Raw genomic sequence first — 21,009 nt, forward strand, 5'->3', positions numbered from 1 at the left:
TCAGGAGCAGCTGCAGGGAGGACAGAAGAAGGTCACAACCAAAATGAGACTCAACAGTCAGAAACAAGAGAGCCCTGGCCCTGCAGTTTCAAGGTCGAGATTGATACACAGCTCTCTGCAGAGGAAAAATAGAGCTCAGTGGAGCTCATTAAAGTGTTAGTCATGCACAATCACTCAGTCCTCAGTCCTTTTTCTGTCATTTTAGGCACCAATTCTGGACCACTTAATATGCAGCTGCACTAACTGCTTTTCAGCTATTCGCCATATATCTGAAGCCATCTAAAGGAGATATTCCCTGGCTTGTTAAAGCAGTCGTGAGCACACGTAAATGTAAATGCTTCCTCTCTCCTTGTGAAATTTAACTTAAAATTAGAGGGTGTGCCTTGAAGTCAAATCTTGTGCTCAGTCACTTGCCAGTGCCAAGGTAATGTGCTGCATTTGCATTCCCAGGAAGGTGAGGCAAGAAGCTGTTTTGCGCTGACTTATGATTCGACTTCTTTGGATTTCGGTAACTTTAGCAGAACTGTAAATAACTGATGATGCCCAGCATTTCAGCTAATGGAAAAATGGATAATACACTGGTAAGTAAATGCAAGAGTTACACACGGCCCTAATGTCAATAAAAAAGAGGCTTATGGGAGTCATAGTCCTGACTGGGTAATGAAGTTTATTTCAAAAGAAAAAGAAAAAGTTCCAGATTAAAGGGATTAGCAGTGATTGCATTAAGCCTCTCATCTTAGTCCACCTCCACACTTGATGACCAAAATGTGATGGTTTAGATACCAACTGAGTCACTGATAAAACAAGCTTAAGCAGTTTTGTGCAGTTCTTGACTTGCTTTGCATTCTGAGCAACTATCTTCTGTGGAGGGGTTGTTTGAAGTAATGCTTAAAAGTTACTTTTCTAAAATTTTAATTTAACATCAATGCTTTCCAACTCAATTAATCTATGTCTGATTGCTATGATCGGGCCAGTATACTGAGAAAAAGTCTTCCCCTCTCCAGTTTGCCACAATCTCCGTGAAGCAATGCAAGAGCAGCCTGCAAAATCTCATTTCATTCTTGCCATCTGTTCTGCCTCATGTTCCAATTGGAAATAAATGTGATTAATATTTCCCCTTTTGAAACAGAGACCACACTGCACCTAGAGTAATGGATGAAATTTGTGTTTTTCTTTTTTTTTCTCATTCTGATGTTTGTATTCAAGTCCTATATACATGTTTGTCCCGAACAAATAAGTGCATGGACCTGAATTTGTTTGTGATGTCCGAAAAATTATATTACCAGCGATTCCTCTTCACTCCCTGGGTCTACAGGACACAGCAGAGGGATGCAAGCTGTATATAGGGTGGGACAAGGGCTCGGGTTCAAGTCAGGTCTTTGGCTGTGTTAGACTGTGAATGATTCATTGTTGAAGCTGCGGTTACAATACCTTTTGGGAAACAAAATCCAGTTTTCACAGGCAGTTTTGTTCAGTCTTCAAAATTGCGCAACAAACAGAAAACTGCGTGGCTGGAAAAAAAACCCCACTTCCATGCAACACCAGGCATCAGAGCAACCAGATGTTTTCCTCCATAGCTCATTGTTATCAAGCTTGTTTTATGGGACAACTACACACATACTGAATCTGTCTGCTTATTAGTATTACTGCCATCTCTGTCTCTCTTTTTTTTTGTCTGACAGTCTACTTGAGACTGTCAGAATGCCATTTAGCGGTTAGCATATGCGCAGAGATATTTCACAACATATGTTCGGTGAAAATATGTGTGTGTGAGAGTGTGTGTGAAAGACATGTGACTGTTAAATTTAGACGGGGAACTATTTTAATAATTTCCAACTCCTTTCACCTCTGTTTATGCCCTCTTACTTCTGACTAGCTGCAGTTTGCAAACACAATATTTGCTTTAAGTCTGAGCTGTGTGTCTGAGATGACCATATTAAATATATTGTCTGTCTGTTATTTGAGCCAAGAGAAGAAAAAGCTGAACTGGAGAGTTTAGAGCACTTTGAAGCTAGAGCTTTGGGCTCATAGGGATTACTTGAAAATGTGACTCATGTTTAATATGAGCATTCACCACTGCAATGTAAAAAAAAAATATATATATATAGATATATATATAGATAGATAGATAGATAGATAGATAGATAGATAGATAGATAGATAGATAGATAGATAGATAGATAGATAGATAGATAGATAGATAGATAGATTCCATTTAATATGTTTATTTTTAATCATAGTCTTATATGTAATCCTTATTTAGGTGGCAAAAATGGGGGGTGGGGGGGTGGGGTGGGGGGGGAATCTAATTATTTTCTGGTAAAAGTGATCAGTACCAGAAAATGTCTTGAAGAGAAAGTGGTCATTATCAATACTCTGCAGGGCAATTTAAAGCTCTGTTTAATTCCCCTATGTACACAGGCTGCACGCAGGCAAAGCTAGTACACACAGAGTGTAGAAAACATGTTAAAACAAGCTTCAATTATATATAACCTTTCTTTGTTATGAATGAAAGAGGCTGCCAGCAGTTAATGATTAGGCAGAGAATGGACCGTGATAATTACTTCAAAAATGTCAGTGTTAAAGTGCAAACATCCAAACACCTGGTAATATGACTGTGTGCCAATAAAGAAGCCAAGCTTTTAATCAGCACCCTTTAAGGTTTCGCACTCTCGTCTCAAAGATGACAGGGAGCAGCAGCTCCGAGGCGAGTTTTCTCTGCAGCTTTTTTTTTTATCGCCGTGTCCTCCTATTTCCTTCTAGACGATTTTTTTTCTTTCTTGTCGTCTTGGTTGCATCCTTATTCCCTCGGGTCTTCATTTTCAGATATAGCAGATTCTAGTAATGTGCTATCTCATATGTTATTCAGTTTGGCAGTCATTTGATGTATAGGATTTGTGGAAATACTGTAGTAATCATCATGGGGAACTTAGCAGCCAGCTAATAACAACCAATACCGCCAGATACACTGAGCCAAAGCTACCAGACACTTACAAACACAGCAACAAATAACAAACGCCAACACTGTCAGGCTATAAAATTGATTTTTAAGCTCTTCCAGGTTTGATTGAGGTGCTCAGTTTGTAAACAGTCTCTATTCTGCTCTCTTCCTTAAACATAGTGAAAATACAAACAAAACGAGTTTGAATGGGAAAACAAAGACAGCCAACGTGTTTAACAAATTCTATGTTAATACTTATTTTATTCCTAGACTACAGGATAAAAGCCATGTTCCCTCGCTCCTAAGCCTATCTTTTATCAACTGTAAGCTGCTAACAAGTGCCCATTGATGATAGTTTTCTTATAAAACATGAAAACAAACATCCATTTATTTTCTTAACCGCTTATCCAATTCAGGGTGGCAGGGGCACTGGAGCCTATCCCAGATGTCAAAGCACACAGGGCAAGATTATTCATCTAAAGCCAGTCTAAGTATAAAGCCAATTACCAATTATAAGAATTACCAATTAACCTAACAGGCATGTCTTTGGACTGTAGGAGGAACCCAGATTATCTGGACAGAGCCCATGTGGACACCAGGAGTACACATTAACTGCACATAGAAAGGCCCCAGCCACTGAGAGGATTTAAACCAAGGATCTTCTTACTGTAAGACATCAGTGCCAACCACTGAGTCACTGTACTGTTAGTTAGTTGTACAGTACTGTACTGTAAAATGTCTTGAACCACCCCTAAATGGGAAATAGATCCAGGAGTGCAGTATGTGCAGTATGACCTCATTCATGTAAACTGTTTGAGTAGTCTTCAGTCTTTTGTTCCAGTGATCCCACACTGCTTCAGTAACATTGCTTGGATTCCAGAGAGCTCAATCCATGACCTTATTGGCATTGTGTCTGAGGTCATTGCTTAAGATGGTATTGCATGGTGAATGAAAATCTGATGGTATTTTACTGTGTTCCCCAGTGGTGCACGCCAATGGCTGAAATGCACCCCGAATGATGTCAGAGCCTGCACCGTGGTTTACAGATGGCTGTATACACTCACTGTTTTACATCTCGATTGACCTCCAAACATATATATCAGTTGATTTGAACAAAATAATTCAAATTTGGGTTCATGGTGCCATCAGATGTGCTCCCACTGTCTTTCAGTTTAGCTCTTTTATAAATTAGCATAGTTCAGTCTTTGCCACCCTTCCACTGAGATAATTTCTGATGAAGCTTCAGAGAATAGTAGATGGATCGACTGCAGTTGTTGGTGACAAATGCAATTTTATGCCTCTCAAAATGTGTTATTTTGGTCATTTTATTCATGGATTCAACTAAAGAAACAGGATACAACTATTACTAACAATTACTAACAAAGTACATAAAGATGCAATTAAAAATTGTCTCTTTGCTAACTTGCCTGTTATGTGCAAAACTGGTTCATTCATTCATTGGGTGCCCTTTTTTATGCTTGACTGAGATATAGGTCAGTGTTCAGTGGATTAACAAACAAACAAAAAATACTCTTCTTCTGAAAATGGTCAGGTACAAAGACTGGACTGAAAATGAGTGGAAAAGCAACCAATGTCTAAAGAAAAGATTTGAAATACCTTTAAAAAGCCTTTAAAAGCTGTTGCTTAAGACCACTCTAAAAATGACCAGAAATCCTGGGTCCTTCGATGCAAAAAGCTCAATACTAAAATGTAAATGTTTTTATTTAAATTATTTATTTATTTCACTAAAAATATGATTGTGGCATCTTTTATCTTGATCCGAAACATTCTGGCATTTTATTCTCAAAAGGCAAGCACATTAGCTCCTCTTTAATCCTATACTGCTGGTAACCTTAAAACCAAATTTTCAGCAGTATGAAACACCATCTCACACTTCAGGTGTCTCATACTATGTCTGATGCTCCACAGTAAATGTTCTGCATCCCTGCCCACTCACTGCTATATTCTGGAAATTTGGTGAAGTCATCAAACTGTATTCTGCTCAAAGAAATCATAAAGGTGTAATCATCCCACCTCAACAGGTGTGTGAAAAGTCCCTTGTAATTCCTATAACTTTTTCCTGGTTTCATCATATGTAGGCAGATCTAGGGAGTCAGCTGGCCTGTGGAAAATGCTCTCTTATCATAAAAGCACACAAATAGTAGATGTTTTCAAAGTAGATTGAACCTTTCCCCCTTTACCAGCTTTATGATGATTCTAACTATTCAAATATTCCATCAGTCCACCAGGCACAGTTAGATCAATTCACTACAGAGAGCCTAAACTTAGTTTTAAATATTTAGTTACGAGACTCCAGTTCAAAATTCCTGAACATCAACACAGGTTGGAACAAGAATCCGTCCCAGCAAAATTTTCCACCTCTAATAAGTGCCACTTTCGTACAGGAAGGGTAATTATAAGAGAATGAGGTGCTAATCAGAAGATGGAAGCAATGACAGATGGAAAGAGTGAGATTTAAATGGTGTGCCGGTTCGGGGAGCAACTCATTCATCAACTCTGTTAGATGCTGAGTTAGCTGATGAGCTGTCAGCTTGATCATTCTGTGTTCTCCATCGTGATCATGGCAGAGTTAACAAACTCTGATCATGTTCATCTCATCCTCGACCGAGCATCAACCTTTGCCTTGTAATCCAGCGCTTACAAAAGCTTCCTCTTGAAAGCACAAAGTCACAGTGCATGTTACACAGACAATCAAATCAGTCTGATGTGCCACAGTCGTCACTGAAAACCTCATCAGAGGCGTCTCGATCAGATCCAAGATTTTCAAAAAAGGATCATTGCTGTTAAAATCACCAACAGGCAGATGCATCATAAGATTGAAAACTCAGATGACTTAGTAAACATATTCAGAGCAAGAATTCAGTCTATGTTCTGCACAGCAGAATATATTACATTATTATACTATATAGTAGTAGCAGTAGGTAACAAGAGAGGGCATAGAGGGCTATCCTAAAATGTTCATGCTTTATGAAGTTTTTATCACAACATGCTGATGTCCGCCTGCTTTTATAACAACACGGTGATGTCTGACCTTTAACCTAAGACCTTGAAGCATTACTAAAATTATGTATTTTTATTATCTTTCATATTATTATATGATTGGAGCAGAATTGCCTGAAATCTTTGGCTTCTATAAGCTGTAAAAACTTTAGCTTTTAGGACATAGTCATGCAGTGTGTGATTATTTCAAGAACTTTGGCATGTTTGTGATGTCGTAGCGCGTCAAACTGAAAAAAGAAAACGTGTGTTCTCTCCTTGCCCTTATATATCATATATTACACTCGATATGGATTCTTGAAATTTGTTTTCAAGAACAACTTTGACCTTGGGCACTAACAATGAAGGTCATGGTTAAATTCTTTTAATTGACATAGCATGTCCCCTAGGCCTAGTATATTGTTCGAAGGCGATTGATAAAAAGTTGTTTTTACTGATTTTCACATATGGTGTGAACCTGACTTTGACCCATTTTACCAAAATTGAATCAGCTCGCACTGTTATTGGTATCTACCATAACACAACATTTTTAAAATGACATCTTAAAACCGTGGATGTTAGCCTCACCTTCACACCATCAACAGGTCAAAGTATAGGAGATGTGGTTGCGTTGACAGATATCAGTCCTTTGTCCCTGCCTTATTTTTTAGGTTTTCCCAAATCCTTTTCTATATGATACACAACCTAACCGAACACTTCCCCCAAAAACTAAAGCGACTCTGACTTTATTTGAACTCCTACATGATTTGTAACTTTCCTTTCTCTGATCCAAAATAACCTGCGTAGGCTTGCAGTCTTAGGTTTCTAAGTTTCCTCTAAGTGGCAGCTTCCAGAACTTTCCAGTCCATTTTTCAGTTTTGTTTTGTGTGGCCTTTTTTTAATTACTTGACCAGATCCTAGCCACACACGCTTTAAAATCTCTACCTCAGTAGAACTGGGTGAAGAAAAGCAAGGTTCTCTCTCTGTTTTTTCTTCCTTCCTGTTATTCCTTTTCCTTACAGCACCTTGTTTGACATGTGCGTACTGTGAATGTTAATACTCAGTGATTTTATTATGAGTTGAAAAGTGAAAATTTCATAAGATAAGGTGAGGTCTAGCTCAAACCCTTGACTTTTTCTTCCTGCTTGAAAGCCGTACACCCAATTCCTCAAATATGATCTCATTATTGCAAGTATGGAATTGTGTTTTGAGACTGACTCATCTATCTCAAAGGATGAATTCTCATTATGGAGGAAACCAATTCTCTCTTGCTTAATAGCGAGAACGATTTTTTTTTTTTTTTTGCCTTTGCTGCTGGCTGCTGCAAATCCTTAAGCTTAAAACTTATTTTCTCTTCTTGCCAACACAAGCCACCCATGGTGAAGAAGTAGATCTCTTTATCAGCATTGTTATGATGCTGATTTACACTATATCTGGTCACCCTTTACACTCTGTTTTTGAAAGCTGGAATGCTACTCATTAACGGCCATTAATATCATTGCCACTATCTTAATGGACCAAGAATAGAGTCCACAAGCTTTTGGGTTAGGTTGGATTTTCAAGATAATCAGTGTCTTTAATGCCAACTCATCAAAGGGTTAAGTTTCTTCTCAGGAGCTTTCCGTGCTCCTGTGCAAACCTGTACAGCAGATGAGAAGCAGAGTGAGTGTCAGTGAGGTATGTGTAGGTACACACCCCAAATGAAGGGGAGTATACATGCAGACAGAACACCTTCAGCCTTCTGTCTCCTGTTTTACCTCAGGGGAAGTACCAGCTGCCTGACAGTAACACTCAGTTTTAGCCTAATATTTATTCACCAGACAGAGACACATACCACTGCAGCCATGGGGAAGCAGGTAAGATCTGTTAAAGAAACACTTAGTGGGACTGGATCAAGCGACTTTAATTAGTGCTGAGTCTTGACTTTAGATTTTGTTTTGTTTTTAATTGCATGACCAGTGCTAATCACCTCAAACTGAACAGCAGGGAAATTGATTAGCACTGTGCTAAGTCACAAAGGGTGAAAGTTGGGGCCTTTATCCTTTCGTAAAAGGTTTCTGGCAATTTTTTCAGCTGTTCCTTGGAATCTGCTATAGTCTACATAAGAAACTTACACACTGCAGTCTGCACAGTGAAGGAGAATACACGCATGGATGCACAGGATTGCACAAACAGGTTTGCATAAGAAGAAGACGTAAGACACTAAAAGTGTGGGTTGTTTGTGCTTCTCAACATAAAAGTTAATTTAAAAGGGAGGGAGGCCAGATATGTTGTCTTAATATGAAGTTCACTCATGCGTGCACATGCATCAAATCTGCTGACAACTGAACAAAACAACTGTTGGTAAATTATTCAGCTGGCAAAAATAAATAAATAAATCTTTTGCTATTCACAGGAAGAAATGTGGTGCTAAGGTTTTGTGCAGTTTTGTGTATTTTTCCTGGATCGCTCATAAGTTTCGACGAGAGGCATTTCCCTCCCTCAAACTTTTATTTTGGTGGGAAGTGAAGCAATGCCATGTTGTTTCAGACAGACCAGAATGTGCAATTGTGCCAAATAACTGCGGATAGGGAACTCTGGTGAATTCATTTAGGATTTTAGTACTTTCCTACATGCAAGCATCTGGATCTGTTTTTTCTCTGAAACACCCTGCTTGCTACAGTTTTAAGCGACCGAACTATTTCTTAACATCAATCTTTTGTGCCTGAGGTATTGAATAATAATCATATTATAAAGACACAGAAGAAGATAGCTTGAATGTATTATTATTCCCCTGAGTGCTTTGGATGTCTGCTGATTTTAATATATGTTTTAAAACTCCCTCTCGCCTTCATTATATAGCTCTATTTCGTCAGTCCTCACTCCAAATGATAAACAAAACAGTCTCCATCGGCTCAGCAGTGCCAACTCCATCAGCTGTGAATTCTCTGCGCCTCGTTGTTGTGACAGAGCGAGAGCTGATGCTAGGTCACTCTCATTGTCAGAGCCAATAACTGTAAATGGGAATGGGGTCTTGTGGGGAAATGGGGCCCGTGTGATTGTAATGTGTGCGCATGCATGTGTTTGGACTCGCTGCACAGTGCAGCTGAAGCATATCCCTCTATCAGTGATACCTCTGCAAATGTTCATCCAGTTTAAAACCTTGAAGAATGCGCTTCACAGGCCAGGGTTGAGTAATGTGTCCTAAACTGTCTCGAAGGAATGTTTTGTTGACATGTAGATGGAGTGTAAGGGAAGGTTTTTTGTAGGGCCGCACCAAGCCAACATATACAGCGGAGCAGTAACACCTCAGTGACAGACTGTTATGTGTACGTTCTCTACACGACGGCGGTTATCATGGTCAGTGCTAAATGAAACGGCGACGGTAGTGTCAAAATTTAATTTAACCCGCAAAGATAGTGTGTTGAAAACATCGCTCAGCTCAGACGCAGCTGACCCAGATCACAACAGCTGCACTTCTGCTTTTGGCTCCAACAGTCTCTATGAACGCATGAACACAGTGCACCAAAACAGATGTTCAGAGCTCCTCAAGCATATCCTGGCGTAGGATGTTTGAGCACAGTGGCACTGTGTCTTTGTTTCTCTAACGGAGAACTGGAGAACAGATAAGTGTTAAACCTCTTCACTGGAGAGTAGACGGTACACTTTTATTCCTTCCTGTGTTGGATAAGTACTGTCTTTAATTGCTGCCTCTTGTGTTTGTGGGGGTATTTAGCTCAATGCTTCACTATCTTTGATAAGATAACTCCAGTGTTGTCAGTGAGAGTATAATGATAAAGACGTGACACTAGTTTTAGTGGGTCCCTCAGAAGCTGGAAGCAATTACAGATTCCTCCAAGCAGCAAGAATGTAGCAGGCGTTCACCATGCACTCTTTCAGAAAGATACATTTTTGTCAGGAAAAATAAAAAATAAAATAAAATACAAGCCACGACTTTCAGGCCTTGGGGCTGTGGTGTGGACTAAACATAAAACATGACCTTACTTTTCCAAAAAAAAGGGGGGAAAAAAATCCTCAGTGTTTCAATTCAATGAGAAAGCACCAGACACAGTAGGCTTTGAACAACGCAGTATAAGTAGTTTCCTCTGTAAATGATATATGAACGTTTCCTTTGTTCTTCCACTTTTTTCTTTTGATCCCTTGTCATAATTTTCAAAACTTCATGCTCATCATTTCAGGGTGGAGTGTAGTAAATATACGCTTTATACGTGCCGAATAAGGTTATTACTATTCAAACATTAACAGAGTCTCTTAAAAGCGTTGCTTTAAAAGCACTAAACAGACATGCTCTGTAGGGAATCCCTTAAAATATGCCTGTTTATGTCAATATTTTATAATAAATTCAGTCCCACCACTTAGGATCACAGCATGTATTCGTTTGATACACTATAGTAGAGAGCAGAACAGGGCTGATAATTGATTCTGTTGCTGGCATAACTGAACGTAGCATCAGCGAAGCCGCAGAAAACTAAGAGGACAAGAATCATTTCTAGGTCACGGCTCACAGCGGCTCTATACGTTCTGCCAGTCTATCATAAAGCACAGTGAATGTGCGTATGTAGATGCTGGATCTTCTACAGTTTATATCCTTAAACCTCCTACACTCTAAAAATGAAGACGTGCAGATTTTCTTTGAGATACCAGCTTAAATTGCACAAAATAACACCTCCGTTGAAAGCTGAAGATAAACTGCAGTGAGTGTTAATTGGCCTGGTACTAACGGGCTCGTTCATTTGGTTGATGTTTGGATTGATTGTGTGTTGCTTTGTTGTGGGCATCATGCCTTGGGGATGAAAGCAATTAAAGTGTTGAACCTTTGCCATGGCGGGGGCAGTCTACGCTTTCATCTTATTGTTTATTGGCAAAATGAGAAGTGTTTTGGACTGTCCTAGTTAGGAAAATAATTATTGCTGCTTAGATCACTGTTTGCACTCAAAAGGACAATCTGGATGCCAAAGCATGCGCTAACTCAATTGGGCATGTACATTCAGACTTTAATTACCGTCATTTCTGAAGGCTTAATGGCAAACATAACATTGTAAAGATATTCTCCTTTGTGTTGCCTTTCACTTGCATGTGCTCTATGAGGTGATGCATGCCATTTAGTGAGCAGACCTTAACAATTGTGAGGATGTATATAGCTGTGTATTAAAGCCAGCCATGCAGGATAGCCCTGGAGACTGATCCCATCTGTTCAAGGCCTGGCTGCTTAGTTAGAAACTCATCAAAATGTGGTCCCCCTAGGTTTGTGGACCCCCCTTTGTCTCTCCATTTGTTACCTCTTTGTCTCATTGCTGAGAGGGTGGGGTGCCAGGGGCAAGAGCTCAACCCCGGAATAGGGGAGGGGTTGGTGGCATTAATGGAGACAGTATCCATGAAATAGCCCAGTGGAAGTGACGCTTCCTGGACATGTTATACGCTTGCATGAGCATACGGCTGGGGTTGGGGTAGGGTAGAGAGCTTTACCAATGAGGGAGGGAGTGTGGAAAGAGACTAGCCAGGATGCTACTGTATGTTTTGTTTAATTTCCCATGTGCTGCTGAAAAACAGAGCTGAGCTGTCAGTGGGAGTTGCATCTTACTTCTGCGTTTTTGAAGATTATTCTGCTATACCATGTAAGTCAGATTTACTTGTTACTGTTTGGCTGCTAATGAAATACCCTGACTCTTTAATTAGTCCTGATGCTTTAGTGAGCATTTCTCATCATTGTCAGAGCATTGTTTGGAGCATATGGTGTCTGTCCTCTAGTTCCAAAATGTCACCTTAAATTTTATTCTCTGTTTAATGTATATTTAAGAATTTCTTTGTTAGGTATGAAAGAAGTTTGAACTTGGGAAAGAATAAACACCAAGATGAAACATATGATGATGATGATGATGATGATGATGCAGTTTAAAAATGTCTGCTCATTTGTTCACTTGGATAGATCCTGTTTTTTCCCTCATCAAAGTTTATGTAACATTCAATTTCACAGCCTATTTTTTTCTAACTTCTTATCTGCTTTTTCAGGAGGGTATTTCTAGCCCTTTTCAGGGCTTTCCCCCCCCAATTTATAGAGCTTGATGTGCCAGCCATCATCAAGAGAACTGCCTCAGGCTGTAAATGGCCTTATTTAGTGAGGATGAATATTCATTTGTTTAAATAATTATTCCAGCCATGCTGTTATTTATTGATAAGGAAATATATGGGCGCTATAATATGACCTTTTTTTTAATTCTAGTAAGATTACACTAAGAAAACAGTTCACAAAAGGTCACATATACAAATGCATTAACAAAGGATAACCAAAATTGCTTCTGTTACTCCTCAAACATCTGGAGTCCAATTTGATATCAGCTTGATAGAATGAAACTGCCAGTTTATATTTCAGTCATGTTGATGCATTATGACATAATCCGTGGTAAATATTTGGATTTATACAGTTTATTATATCTGCTTTTAGTGGAAAGCAGAGCTACTAAGTAACAAGAAGATACCAAAATAAATATGGATCAATTTGCTGGACTTGAAAGCCCCTGAGAATTTGTGTGTTAACAAGGATCAGATTGGGTTTCCAGTGGGTGAGGTGGGGACAGTTGTTAAAACCACAGCCCAGACAAGTTTTATATTTATGGGATGAGTAAAACAGAAACAGACATTTTTCCACTTCGCGTTTATTACAGTTCAGAATAGGGCGTGACTTTAGACTGACCCTGAAGTAGCAAGTCATTTTCATCTTTAAAAAGCACTGGCCGCAAATGTCAGGATGACTCTAATGTCCTGAGTTTTATTGCCTTTTACTGCCCTAATAAGATTCTCAATATGAGAGCAAGCAGTGAACTAATTATTCTGCAGACAATTTGTGGATATATATATAGTACTCAGAGCAATAGCACTTTCCTGCTGATTTTCTTGCTGTTGGAAATTATTGAAAAGGTCGTGTGCATCTAAGGACTGATATGAGGAATACCTTTGCTGTGTTTTGCACCCAGACTTAACTTTAGCATTATTATTGTTTTCTGCTCCCAGAAAGAAGAGAATGTAAGGAAGGAGTGTTAAAAGAGTGCTAAATTCTCAGGAAATAATAGCTAGCTTGTTTAGCAAGGTCCTTTTACAGACTTTCTGGTCGCACAGTCACATACAAATAAAATATTTTAATTGTAATCACCAACTGGACAAATTATTTGTCCAACTGCAACAAGAAGTCAAGAAGAAGTTCAGTGACTCACATTAGCGCAGGTAAAGCTTAACAGCAAGCTAGCAGCCTTATTGGTACTAGCTCGCTGTACCACCCAGAACAGCCCTGCCATTAATTTTAAGCCATAAAGTGAATTATTTAAAAATGATGCCATAAATGTGTTTATTTCTGCTCTTTGGTTTGGGAGCCGGCCTTAAAATGCCACTAGGTTTTTGTGACAGTCATATTAGCTTCATCTTTATATGCCGCTTGGTAGTTTTTTATGTATTAAATTGATTTGTCCTGTGACGTTTCACATCCATTAGTATGTTAGTTACATGGCCATAGGAGTCACCCGCTTAATTTGCCTTTTGTTTCTCAATTTAGTCATGGTCACCGGGAGGAGAGCGACCTCTCTCAGGTATTGTTGTCTCGCTAACAGCGTCTTTACACATTTTTGCTCCTTACAAAACGTTGCAGACTTTAGATTGGCATGGGTTGCTGGAAGGAACTGGACAGTGACAGACAGCAGTAGGCTTGACTGAGAAACAAACAAGCTGTGAAGAGAGAGCTGAAGGTTTGCCAGTGAAAAGATTAGAGTGGCATTTGGCTGGAGCGCCAAGATGCACCGTTGCTCTTGCCACACTGTCATGGCAACGGAAGCTTTATACTTGCCTCGCAGTCCCCCCGCTGAGTGTCCAGACTGTACCAAAGAGTCATTTAAAGATCCTGGGATTATTTGTGTTGACAGTAGTTAGCCGTTTACAACATAAATTACATTTTCCTGAATTCAGCTGCATTAAATAGACATTTGCTGCCCTCTTTGATTATTCATTACCATGGCTTTACATTCTTTTGACAGGTGAATGAATAAGACGCAAAAGGTCTATTATAAAAGAGCATGTAAACTTCGCTGAGCATCTTCACAATTCAATCTATCCCAGAGCTCTCATTTGTCATGCAGAGCACCTCTGTTCCCTGGTGACCAATCAGGAGTTCTTCCCTGTTGGCTAAAAGCACCCCCTTCACTGCCTCATCATCATTTGTGATTGACAGCCTCCCACAGGAAGGAGGGGGCTTATTTACCTCCTTGTGTTCTCATGGGACTAAGTTAATGATCCCAGCCAACAAAATAATACAAAGAGGGAAAAGCCTGAGAAGTCGGCGCCTGGTTGAACCATTTGGAGCAGTTTCGACTTCTTTTATAGAGGATTAGAGAAAAAGAGGCTGTGTGAAGAGAATTTCAGAGATAGCAGTGAGACAGATGAAGCAGCAGAACCCAGACAGAAAGTGGGAGCTGAAGGGAGGCTTCTGAGGAAAGCCGGTGTTTTGAGAAAAATCCCTTCCTGGGCTTTATTTCTGTATTCATCTGTCACCCTGGCTGTGAACTGTGTGCTTGACTGAGTAACAGACAGCGAGGTAAGGCGTGATCTGTATTTCCAGTGGATGACACTTTAAAAGCTGTTTAGGTTTCTTTTAGACTTTGGAGTTTGGCTTTGTGTGGAGTTTTAGTGTGCTAAATTAAATACGGTATTCTGCATATTTTTTTTGTCTGCATGTTTGAAATGTAGATATAAAAATGTAAACAAACATCAATGGTGATTTTATGGCCCAGTGAATTTTTCTGTGGTGCTCAGTTAAATATTTTTGCACTTTATTGCATGCTTCCACACTGCACATGGTGCTGACCTAACTGCAGCTGCAGTTATGATGCATTTCAACTCATTATTTGAGTTAACATATATAAGAATCTAAGTGTTTTTGTCATTCCCCTACATTTCTTTTGATCCTTTTTTATACTGAAAAATAAGATCTCACTGCTCCTCCTCCGGGGTTTTGGCTTAAAGTTAATCCAAACCAAGCCATGCCTTATATATTGTGGTTTAACCCCACAACATAAACGTCTGCTTTATATGGATGCCATTTAAAAAAAGAAGAACAAAAACCACTCTGACCTTATGTTGTTGACAAGGTTGTTGCAGGTAATGCCCTGCCTCAAAAGTAAGCTCGAATTCAGTGCTAATAAACGGATCAAACTTGATGTTATCAGTCTCACTATTTGGATGCCAATCCTGTCAGCCAGCACATGTTTGCGTTGGAAGCGTTTCTGTGAGACTGGTGAACAGATGCCAACAATCTGAGAAAACTTTCAACAATATCTAAGTCAGCTGTCGCAGCCACATTACATTCCTGTGTGTTTCCATTTCAGTGAATGTGTTCACAAGAAAAAAAAGGAAGAAAGAAAAAAAAGGTGTTATTGCTTTAAGAAATAAGCTTTCTTCTGAGCGTTTTCCAAGCTAAGATAAAGTAACCTTCCTACCTTGAGCAATGTTATCAGCATCAGCATTGAGATAATGAAGATAGCAATTCTTAATAGTTATATGGCATAAATGACTGACAGTCTATTAATATACCTCTGCTTAGCCATGATAGCATTTGCAAAGTGTCGCTCTTGTACTTTCTGAACAGTTGATTAATAATTGATTACTGTGTTTCATGAGGCACTATTCCATTTGGCTCCATTGAACCGTGACTTAGGCGTGAAGCTGCATTATTCTAGACTAATTTTAGCAGGGTTAACTATAAAGCATTGCAAATTTTGGTTTATATTATATGCAAATCTCATCGTACGAAACATGCAATGAATCTGAAATGAATCTGTTTATTAATGCAGTGCATGTTGTTTTTGTGGCATGCAGCTCAGCTATTTGGGGGGAAAAATCCATTGGAGGATGACAGCAAACCTCTTTCCGGAGTTATGGTAACACCCTATGCTCTAACAGTTCCGAGAGACAGACCAAACCAGTGAAAGGCCTGCCCCTTTCTTATGATTGGCTATCTCAACAATTTGCAGCCCACTACTTGTAGATGGGATAGGTGCAGTTCTCAGTGAGGGAAGAGAAAAGGGTGGTAAGTTTTGATCTTCCTGCTGTTTTTTCAGTAGGCTAGAAGGAAAGAGTTAGTGTCAGAAACTCACAGAGATTCAGGGGGCGAGTGACTTTGCTTAAAGTTCAGACCGCTGCAGTGGATCAGCTTGGTAGAGCCTAACTATCTGCTTGTTTATTGCTGTAATCATGTGGCAGGTAAGTCAGAGGGTCATTCTTAGCTCTGTTCACTGTGTTTCTGTGCCTCTGTATTTTTCTACCAAAACAATGAGTCATATGTTTCTAAGCCTGTAGGCAAGGATCTGTGCAAGAGCTGAGGTGGTTTGGCCTTGTGGTGCTCACAGATTCCTTCATGTTATGAAGTGTGGGTAGAACTTGTGGAATAAGATGACTAACTTGGAGGGCCAACAGGGATTTTGTAATTAAAAAGCGTCAAAGAGAGTGGGAGCAGACAAAGTCGATTTCCAGTGTTAAAGCAGCAATTCAGTGTAGCATTTCCTAAAACACACACTTTTACATGGCCTCTGCCTGAAAGAATATATCTTTTAGCCTTATTTTCTTTTCTCCCTCCCTCTCTCTCTCTCTCTCCTCCCACTTCCCTTTTTTTTTCCAACCCTTGCTCAGACTTAGAGATCCACTGCAGCACTGAGGAAGATAAAGCCACTCTTCCAACCACAATCTTGTGGCCTCGTGACCTACAAAATACCATTTACGGAGCTGATAAGATAAAGGATACAGACATTTTCCCTCTGCAAAATCTATCTCTATATATATTTATATAGTGTGTGTGCGTGTTTGTGCGTGCATGCGTGAGCCCATTTGCATCAGCCCTGCATACATAAAAACAGAGCAGAGCTAATGAAGAGTGAAGCTGAGTTATTGCATTTGAGTCTGTGGTTGCCCCTGTTAATAAGTAACTTATCTCATTCACTTGAGGAGGAATGTTAGACATCTTCCCACCAGAGCACTGCTTCTGATCACTAGTGTGACAAATAGATATCAAGCTGTCACCATGGTAACTCACGAGGTCTTTTTATAATGTATAATAATTAGAGTTTAGGAGAAGGAGCTGCAAGTGGTGGACGCTTTGGGAACAGAAGTATTAACTGACTATTAAATTTTTACACGTTTCTTAAGATTGCAGTTATTTTTTATTTTGGTGGGAATTTATAGGTCACCATTTAATTTCAACGTCAGACCGGACACTGTGCTTGCTGTAGTTCACAAATCAGCCACACGATGTCGCTCTTTGAATGTTTTCCACAACAGTTAGACTCATTCTTGTTGAATGACGTCTGCAAACTGGTTGTCCTTGCACAGGGGACAGACGGTAAACAAGAGCAGGTCTAAACATTATTTATGATTTCAGCAAAAACGTGCAGATTGAGATAGATCCGAAGTGAATGAGACATTTCTTCTGTGTGGACGTTTGAGTCACAAAACCACAGCTGCATACTTGGAAAGTCACATTTTCTAAAGTTCCTGTGGTGGTGGAAAGGATACAGTGTTTCCCCGCTGATGCCACCTGCCAAGCCGCCGAGAGGAAATGAGAGTTTGGTGCAACTTCTGATGTTGACCGGGATGACCTGTGTCAGTAAACATGCAGAGAAGTGACAGGCAGGAAGAATGAACATATTTCAGCTGACCTCTACACCTCCGTTTCCATTTCTTACGCTGTGAGAATGCCATTGCTAACATTAATTGGACCTGGTTTCCAGCTAAAGCTTTGTTTGCACAGCCACAACACCAAAACTTATAACGCTGTTATTCTTCTCCGTGCAGTTGTGCTTGACAGATGCGTTTTGAATTCAGTTGCCGAAATATTTAGATTTGTAATTAACTTGTCCTCCGTAATCATTTAAATAACAGCATTTGTAGCCCTTGGTCAGGGCCAGTTCCCATTAAGCTAATCTCAGTAATGTGTGCAGCTGCACATCAGGTAGATTTGTCAGTCTAATCAGCTGATTTGTGCTGCTGCAGCTGTAAATCATATTAGGCCAGAGTGGGCCGCTGCTGAGCTGGCTGCTTCAGGGAGCAGCAACAGGCCACACATTGGTCACAGCTACGCTGTGAAGACAGGATTATAGATAAATATGTTAGGTGTGTGCCCCAGGAAGGAAGACAAAGAGCAATCACACTCTTTCAGACTCCGAATACAGGGTTCAGAGCTATCATTAAGGGCGATAAAAGACCATAACCAAAGGGATTAGGCAGTACTTGAACAGGAAATTGTCTTCATATCTGAGACTTTGTAATTGTTTCATCTCTTAGTGACCCATTAGGCAACTTCCTAATCAAATAAAATTACACATGTTCAGTTAATACTTCAGTTTAAAGACAATCACACATTTAATTTCTTATTTCCCATACCTGTGATTCTTTGGATACCATACCCTAAGCATCTTCCTCAGTATAGAGTATGAAGAGAAACTGTCAGCTGAAAATGCTGCACTTATCCAAAAGCAATCAGTTTGCCAAACGTAGCTGTTAAAGTGATGTATAGAGTCAGATGTTTTTGTACAAGGTTTTATGTAGTATTCTGGTTGTATGGTCGTATTACTCTCCAAATTTAAGGTCTCATCTTATTTAACCATTATTGTTGAGAGAACTGAACTTTGGATCTCATTTGTTTTCATATTTAATGCTTTATGGTCTCAAAGTATGTAACTTCATAACACCAGAATACTCCCATAGCAATATTATATCAATACAATGTCTGTCATTATTAATGCATGTTCCAATTGGTGTGGATATGTGATATAACCTAATACAAAAATCCCAAAAGGTAATGAAATTTTATGTAGGCAATGTTACAATGCCCCATAGACAGACAGTAAGTACCAGAATTTGACTGTTCCCCTTTTTCTCATTAAATGGGAACAGAAGTCAGAATTTTGCCTTACACTTGTGAATACTTTGGTAAAGAGCAAAAAAAAAAGAGGTTATTTTTAAACTTAACTTTGAATCTTTTCAGTCATCAATGTGCATTTTTCTCCTGGTTTCCCTAAGCGCTGTTTATTCAAACTGATCAATTCTCTGTGCGATCTTATGATAGACACCAAATTCCCTGGCAATACCAGTGACATTCCAATATGTATCTCGCAAGCAATGTACCTTCTACCCAGTCCTTTGTACGAACTGTAGCATGCCTTTAATAGTTATAGTGTACCTCTCTCTCAGAGAGAAAAGTCACCCTGGGGACTCTTTTGATTGACAGAAGAATTCAAATGGAGCGCAGCAGGGGTGTGTCTGGAAATAGAGGCACATGGTAAGCAGATGGTACCTCAGTGATTCCCACATGAGGGCCAGCTGGTACAGACTGGAATGTAGCACATAATGTTAGAAAGTGCCAGTCTTTATTTGTAATTGTATGGCAGATTCTTCGTGCCTCAGCATTTTTTTTGCTGAGCAACTTTACAGTTATTTTGCAGCCTGTAAAAATCCATTGCATCAGATTTGTTGCATATTAAATAACAATGGCCTCAGAGAGGAGGGATAACAGACTCCGATAGATGGTGAACCAGCGATTCCACATAATTTTCTTGACTGGATGCTGCGGGAATCCCAAACCTCTGTCCCACATCACAGATGAGTCCCGCTGCCTCCCGGGCTCCTTCTCATCTGTGTTTGTGTCTTCAGCCTTTCTTTTTGAGTCTCCGGTGGAATTGCCAAGTACCTCAGCATTGTGCTGCTTGAAGCAGAGGTACAGTCACACAAGGGAACCTGAAACTGATCCGAACGCTTTGAATTTCTGAATGGGCAGGGCTGAGGGGACACTGACCTGCCTGTGAGGATGTGAGCTAGGGCTCTACATGATACTGTGCCTCTGCTTATTTGCTGATTTTGACTCTCGCTCTCTTACACGCGCACTCTCTCTTTCTCCCTCTCTCTCTCTCGCTGTTGCCTGCTCTCTCTCTCTCTCTCTCTCTCTCTTCTTCCAGTACTGGCCTGAGCTCCAGCTGTAGGTGGAGCTGGCTTTCCTGGAATTGTCGGGCAACTTTTCCTGTTGTGCTTGCTACCTCTTGCTCAATCACTTGCTTAATGACAGCTCTGCTGCAGGACTTATGGGGCTCTGAAAACTTGTGCCATCTGGATGCATATCTCTACAAGCATGCTGGAGTTAATGACTGGTGCATTTTGTGGTATAAAGATATTTTCATGATTCGAGTCAGAAGTTCTCCTTCAGCAAAAATGTCTCGGCAGTACAAAGTGGGGCGAAATCCATCGGTGGGTAAAGTAAACTGTGTATGAATGGGAGCACTTTCAGGAGTGAGTAATGTACTTGGGGCTGTAACGCACTTTGCAAGGGCTCTTTGCCACAGTGTTGTTTTACAAGCTTTTTATAATGTGTGGATATTTTATACCATAAGCGATGACATCAGAGGATAAGTGTCTTTTTGCTTTGTGTTTGTCACACAAAGCCCTTTATTTAGTTTGTATTTAGGGCATCCTATTGAAAATAACAACTCGCAAAAGCATTATGTTTATCCAGTTGCTTTGCTAAAAAAAATATAATGTGTGATTTTGTCTTTTCTCTTGCTGCGGAAAATCTAACAAGAGGATGAAATTTTGAACAAGAAGTTGTTGTTTTTTTACCATGTTTTACTATCATGTTGTTACCCTGTAGAGGTTTATTTGCTTTAGTACAATGCAAAAATGACTTCATATCATCTGTAAAGTTAACATAATATAGTATTGTTATTAAATAACATTTGTTCCTGAAAGCATATTTTGTTCACACCAGAGGGGTTTGGACAATGGAGCGGTATCCCTTGATTCTCAATTTCTAGGCACCTACATTTGCTGCTTTGCCTTTAAAGAACAAAATAGCACTGAAACAAAGGCCCGCAGATGCATCAGAGTCACAAGAGACACGTGCAACAATTGCTTCTTTTCTTGTGCAGTACAGTGGGATCGCTGAATGTCTGCGAGGATTTGAATAGAATAGAAAGAACAAACCCAGGTTTGTAGCTCATAGGTAATTGCTGTATCCTCATAACTTCAAAAGGCTACTTGTGCCCGACTGTCCT

At 39.8% G+C, this 21,009-nt stretch overlaps 1 protein-coding gene across 7 annotated transcripts in view; it reads left to right on the forward strand.

The window, feature by feature from the left end:
* Positions 1-467: 467 nt before the first annotated feature.
* mid1 (midline 1) overlaps positions 468-21,009 on the forward strand; it is a 33,457-nt gene continuing 12,915 nt past the window's right edge. For 2 of the 7 annotated variants that reach the window (XM_085249358.1, XM_085249364.1), the window contains exon 1: positions 7,689-7,794. The gene's annotated coding sequence lies outside the window, so the exon portion shown is untranslated. Of the gene's footprint in view, positions 582-7,688; positions 7,795-11,422; positions 11,554-14,226; positions 14,514-16,010; positions 16,178-19,917; positions 20,207-21,009 lie in introns of those variants that run through there. The other 5 variants (XM_085249363.1, XM_085249362.1, XM_085249361.1 and 2 more) reach the window with 5 other exon arrangements.

This window comes from Mchenga conophoros, linkage group LG16 (assembly GCF_057382185.1).
Source record: "Mchenga conophoros isolate Kocher_MC1m ecotype Shallow Benthic linkage group LG16, M_conophoros_male_GT1.1, whole genome shotgun sequence".
In the NCBI taxonomy this organism is placed as follows: Eukaryota; Metazoa; Chordata; class Actinopteri; order Cichliformes; family Cichlidae; genus Mchenga; species Mchenga conophoros.